Source organism: Tursiops truncatus, chromosome 10 (assembly GCF_011762595.2).
Source record: "Tursiops truncatus isolate mTurTru1 chromosome 10, mTurTru1.mat.Y, whole genome shotgun sequence".
Lineage (NCBI taxonomy): Eukaryota > Metazoa > Chordata > Mammalia > Artiodactyla > Delphinidae > Tursiops > Tursiops truncatus.
The window spans coordinates 82790294-82796293 of record NC_047043.1 but is presented as its reverse complement, the minus strand read 5'-3'; positions in this window follow the sequence as shown (position 1 = coordinate 82796293).

The window sequence follows — 6000 nt, the reverse complement described above, 5'->3', positions numbered from 1 at the left end:
CCCCAGGACTCTGCCATAGGCATTCTATTTGTTTTGGCTTTCTTCATCTCTGAACTCTGTCTCCTAAACTCTGAGAGACTTCCAGGCTCTGTTTAGGTTTCCTCACCCTGCAATGAACTTTTAAAATCCTTCTAAGAAGCAAGCTAGGACAATCATTAGGCTCATCTTGTTCATTTTCTTTCTGTCAAGGATCACTGTCCTGCATTTCCTGTTGTTCAGTATCTAATTGTTGTTCCTTATGTTTGTCTAAATATTTTTTTCAGCTGTTTAAAGTGGAAGGGTAACTCTGGTTCTTCTTATTCCATTATGGCTAGAATCAGAAGTCCTTTGTAATATATTTGATGGGGTAATACTAGTATTAGTGGTAATCATCATCATCAAATATGTACAATGATGCCAAAAATTAGTAAAACAGCTTTCATCCGTAACTGTCTTGCCATCATGACATAAACTACATGTACATGAAATACATATTTATGGGGTAACTGAATAATGAGAATAAATGAAAGATAATATATATCAAATGGAAAAACTGTTCAAAATTTGATAAGACATGGAAGAAGAAGGAATGGAAGGATAAAAACTCTGGTACAACTCTTTAGCCCTTCCAAGTGTCTCCTCAGAACATGAGAGACAACAACTGCAATGAACTTCGTGACTAAGTGCCATGGACGTCTGTACTGTCAAACCAAAAGAAAGTTTGTTGCCCCCCCAAGGAGAACGAGAAGTTTACATAACAATAGCCACCAACATTTATATAGTATTTACTAAGTTCTAGTAATTGTTCTAAGCACTTAACATTTAATAATCATTTAACCCACAAGGACACTGTGAGATACATACTGTTATTAACCAGTTAAAAGATGAGGAGAGTGCAAAGCAGAGTGGTTGAATAACTTACCCAAAGTCAGATAACTAATAAGTGGCATATCTGGGATGTGAAACTCATCATTTTGGGGCTATATTAAGAATCCCCACTAATTTGAAAATGTTCCAGTCTGAGGGTAGATAAGAAACACAAAATGACAGAAAAAAACAACAGAAGCTATGGAAGGGAGGGAGGGAGGGAGATGGAAAAGAAGAAAGAGGGAGGGAGGAGAGAGAGCACACATTAGAAATAAGATCACAAATTCACAGAATTCAGAAATGCTCTTCAACTGTACTGATCCCAAGAATATCAGGGTTGTGCTGAAATCAAATCAATTCTGCTAGGATACGGAGAAAGTTACCAGGAAAGTAAGAGTGAAAAGGTGATATACAAAAAAAAGAAAAAAAATGTGCTACAATCAACTGGACTGTAAATAGGTGAGGGAAAACAATTCAACAGAAAGGAAAATCTCTATATAGATCTAGAAGAAAGTAAACCAAAGTGACTGATCCCATACTTTAGGCCTATGCAGGCTATGACAAGGCAGCAATGGTAGCCTGGTCTTTTTGTGGAGACAGGACCTGAAAGCTAGAGTAGATGGTTACATGCTCTTGGTGGACCTTCAGTTATTTTTGCTAAAGTTATATGCCCACCATTCACTCATCCACCATGTCCTCTAGAGTCTGACTACTCGAAAGTATGGTTTGTAGAGCAGCAGCATGTCCATTACCTGGGACCTTGCTAGAAATACAGAATCTCAGGTCTATTCCAGACCTCCTGAATCAAAAATTACATTTCAACAGGATGCCCAGGTCATTCTGTAGGCATAAGAAATGTTGGGGCCTGGAGAGAAAGGGGTCACACGACAGGCAAGGTCTCTTTCCACCCCTTTCATCACTGTATTCCCAGAGCCTAGTTCAGGTCTACACATAATAAATGCTCATCACACTTTTTTTAATGAATACATTATGGCTATTATTAGTAACACTTCAGGTCTGAAAACCAGCCTTGTTTTCTTCCTTGACTACCTCAACTCAGTGAGATGAATATGTTAACCACTACACTACGGAAACACGATTATCTCAGTTCCTAGTGAGTTCTTCCCTGCTAAAATCCTACAGTTACTGAATGTGCATCTCAGCTGGCACTAATTAATATCATGCCATGTTTTAGTCTCTACCTTTCCATATGTATGTGTCACTGTACATGTGACATCCCTCCAACTAGAGTGAAACCTCCCTGATGGTAGGGATTACATGTACTTCCCTTAGATTGCATATCCTTCCCTTAAATTACATATCCTTCCCTTAAATAACTGGTTATATTCAAAGCTATCTAGAACATGCATACTTATGTAGGACAGCCTATGAGGCAAACTAAAAACACCTGTACACTGTAGGGTATAGTAATAAAGTATAAGTTTAGATACTAAGATGACCTGGGGTCAATTCTGACTTCCACTAATTCTCAGCATTAATCGCAGTAGATATTTCAGCCTTCTGAGCCTCAGGTTTTATCTTTAGGGTGGAGATAATGGCACATTTCAGAGTGCAGAGCTTCCTTAGATACATAGGGCTAGTGCTATAACTCATCAGCTACTCCTATTCTTCTATCTTTGGAGCTCTTAGTCCAAGATACAAAATAATAATGCATAAAGGGACTATTACACCAATAACCAAGCAGGAACACGAAATATTTTTGTTTTGGTCATGTGTAGGCAAGAAGGAAAAATCAGAAACTGCCACTTTGTCTCATTACCTATTTTTCATAGAGAGTTTAATAGTTCAGACAAGACTTCCTTTACTTGGACAGAGACATGTTTTATAATATGATATACCTACCAGTTCTCTCCAAGTACTGGCTGTTTGTTTTCATAAACATGTATTTACAAAGGTTATAGGCTGATGTCGTACAGGCGCAACATCAGCCACTCACAAATGATTTCTTGGAAAGGGAGTATTGTGAATAGAACGATAAAGAGAGAGAGTAGAATTGGAAATGAGCAAATTGCAAAGGAAGGAAGTGTCTCAAAATTGCTCTCCCTATAAGAGGACTACATTACTATTCCAATAAAATATTGTAATATATTTTTCCCTCTCGCAGCATCAATTAGTTAGAGACTCTTTGTAGTTGATTATTTCCTCTTTTGAAATGTAAATGAACACTTGAAAGTTGAGTCTTATTCAATCTTCCTGCAATAACTTTTATCAGCTAATCAGCTAGGTGTGGATCTCCACACCTAGTTGAGATACACACATAGTGAAATTGCTGAAATAGGAAAGGAGATAGACCAGATGAAGTACTTTCCATGTATGTCAACAGAGAGGCAACTCATTTTGGGGAGGTCATTTCTTTATTGTGCGGGATCCTCCTTACATAACAGGATGTTCAGCATCCAAGGTTCCTGTCCTTGATATGCCAGTGACGTTCCCTAGTCATTCCAGGCACCCAAAGGACTCCTTTTGCGAACCACTTGCTTGCTTCACCGAGAGAAAACAAGTGCATCAAAAACTAACCTTGTCTATTTTACAGTTTTGCCTTGCTGGCCTTGCAGCAACTAGGGTGCCATGGAAATGTCTCATCTACATGTAAACAGCTGAGTTAAGATACAAATGAAGTGTGTGGTCTGCTCTGAGCCTGACTTTCCTCCATTTCACTCAAGGCTAACCTGGTTTCAGCTTTCAATATTCCATGCCTTCTGTTCATTATCTCATTGCCTTTTTTTGCCATTCACATATTCATCTTCTAACTCAACATTAAGAGGGAAAAAGAATGGAGAGAGGAGAAGAAGTATTCCCTCTATGACCTCTTTTTGTTGTCACGGTGCAGTGCACTGTGCCTTTCCTACACCAGCATGCATTTTCTGCCACCAGCCTTTCTCCTGTGGTTCAAGATCTCCTGAAAAGGGCTGGAAGGAGTTACATTGCATATCAGCAGGCATTGTTCTCCATTGCATTCTTATGATCACATCCCCTGGATGCATTGAATTTTGACTGCCTAAGTGGGATTTTAAGTTATATTAATTCTGTTCTTAGATAGCACTTAGAAATGATGAGTCAAATGTTAAATGACTGAGCTTATCAGAATGTATTCCAATATTTCTCAAAGTGTGTTTTGTAACCACTGGTTGCAGGGTTATGTTAACAGGAGCTACTTGGAAAATGATTCCATGGTCAAATAACTTTGGAGAAGGATGGACTGAACAAATTACTTTAGTGCGTGGATTTACAGAGCCTTTACTGTGTGAAGGTGGTAGGATCTCAGTACAGTGGTGAGGAATGAGTTCAGTGTTTTTCAAATGTATTTGGCTACGAAGTCAATTTTCCCACCTATTACTGGAGCAATAAATGAGAAACAAGTGATTCTAGTCTTTAATAAGCCACTTAAGCTATGGGAATACAGACTTTCAGAGCTGCTGATTCGGCCCCTAGGCAGTACACTACAGGACTATAGCAGTTGGCGCCATTTACATGGCGCAATGTGAATGGAGCACTTTATCAGTCAGAGTTCAATCAGAAAAGCAGAACCGCTGGCAGGTTTATATAGTAAGGGATCTGTTAACAGGGATTTGATCTTACACAATTTGCGAAGTCAATTAGTCTCTATAAAGTTGTAGTTTTGCTTCTGATGCCTGAGTTTCAAGTGGGTGGAGCAGGTTATCAGGAAGACAAGAAGGTATGTAAAGCAGAGGATAAAAAGGATAAACTGACACCCATGAGCTTGAGCTGGAAGCCATGAGTTTGGATTGGAAACTGCGTTGGTTGTCACTAGCTCCAACTCTGAGGAAGTAGATACCCTGCAGAGAAGCTGGATAAATTCCATCTAATTTGTGGAAGGAGAATTTCCCCTTTTATTATCTGTACCCTACTCCTTTCCCTTTTTCAATCATTCCTTCTTTTTAATCTCTGTCCACTAAAACTTTCTCATCTCTTCTCCAAGAAAACTCATTTTTTCCCCTTAGAGCTTCTAGAACATTAACAATTGTGTATTCTTAGATCACTGTGGCTTACCTATGTAGGTCTTGTGTGGTTTTAACTTTATTAAGTTCATAATTTAGGGATATACTGATATTCTTTTCCAATTAGTCTCTACAGCTCTTCAAAGAATTATTTTATCTCAGATAACATCAAATAAAACAGCTTACAACTTTTTATTTGCTTTATAGTTCTTTAAAGGATACAAAGACATCATTTGTGAATAGCTGATCAAATGTTAGAATTTCTCTTTGAATCCAGAAGTCCTATTAAACTGGGATTGTATTTGAAGTTCAATTTATTTAAATGTCCTGCTTTAAGACTGACCCATGAGAGGTGGTCTGGAGAAAAGACTGATCAAGATAACATATTTTTTTCTTTCTCTCCAAGGATTACAAAAAAAAAACAGTATTCCTCACTGATGTAGATAGAAAACCAGGTACTGTATGAAAGAAATCACGGTTGTCCATCCTACTTAATAATGACCACCATCTCCAAAGGAGATCTTGGAACTAAAAAAGCCAAGACACAACCAAGAATATGACAAAGAACTTGACAGTGACGAGACTCAAATAGGAGGGAAATAACTACATGTAGTCAAGAAATGTCTCTCCCTCAAAGAGACAGAAATTTCCAGATGTTAACATTTCAAGAGTACATTTGAATGACATAATGTACTGATTAAAGAGGACTTTGTTTTAAGCATTATCATATCTCCACCAATAATATCCACTAGTTTACATAATTATTTAAAATAATTATTAAGAATTTAGAAAAAGGTACTGTAATGTAAGAATCCAATAAATCAATCCCTTCTCATTAATAAATAATTTTTAAGTAATTTGTAATACAAACTCAGTAAGCAATGTTCTATATGGCTGTAATCGCTATCAGCCAAATATTTCAAAATATCTAGGTTTCCAGTGAGAAAGCAAAGTTGCTATTTCTGCAATTTACTTTTAAAATAAATTGCACTAAATGTTCTAACTGTATGAAAAGTTCAATTATCTTTTTAAAAAACAATAGTGCACATTTCTGGGAAGACAATACGCCTCTTCATTTCTATAATGCAATTTTGAGAGGTTAAGGGGCAGTGTCTGGTCTTATTGTCTTCAATTTTATAAGCCACCTTTTTCCTCTTAGAAGGTTTCCTAGCAG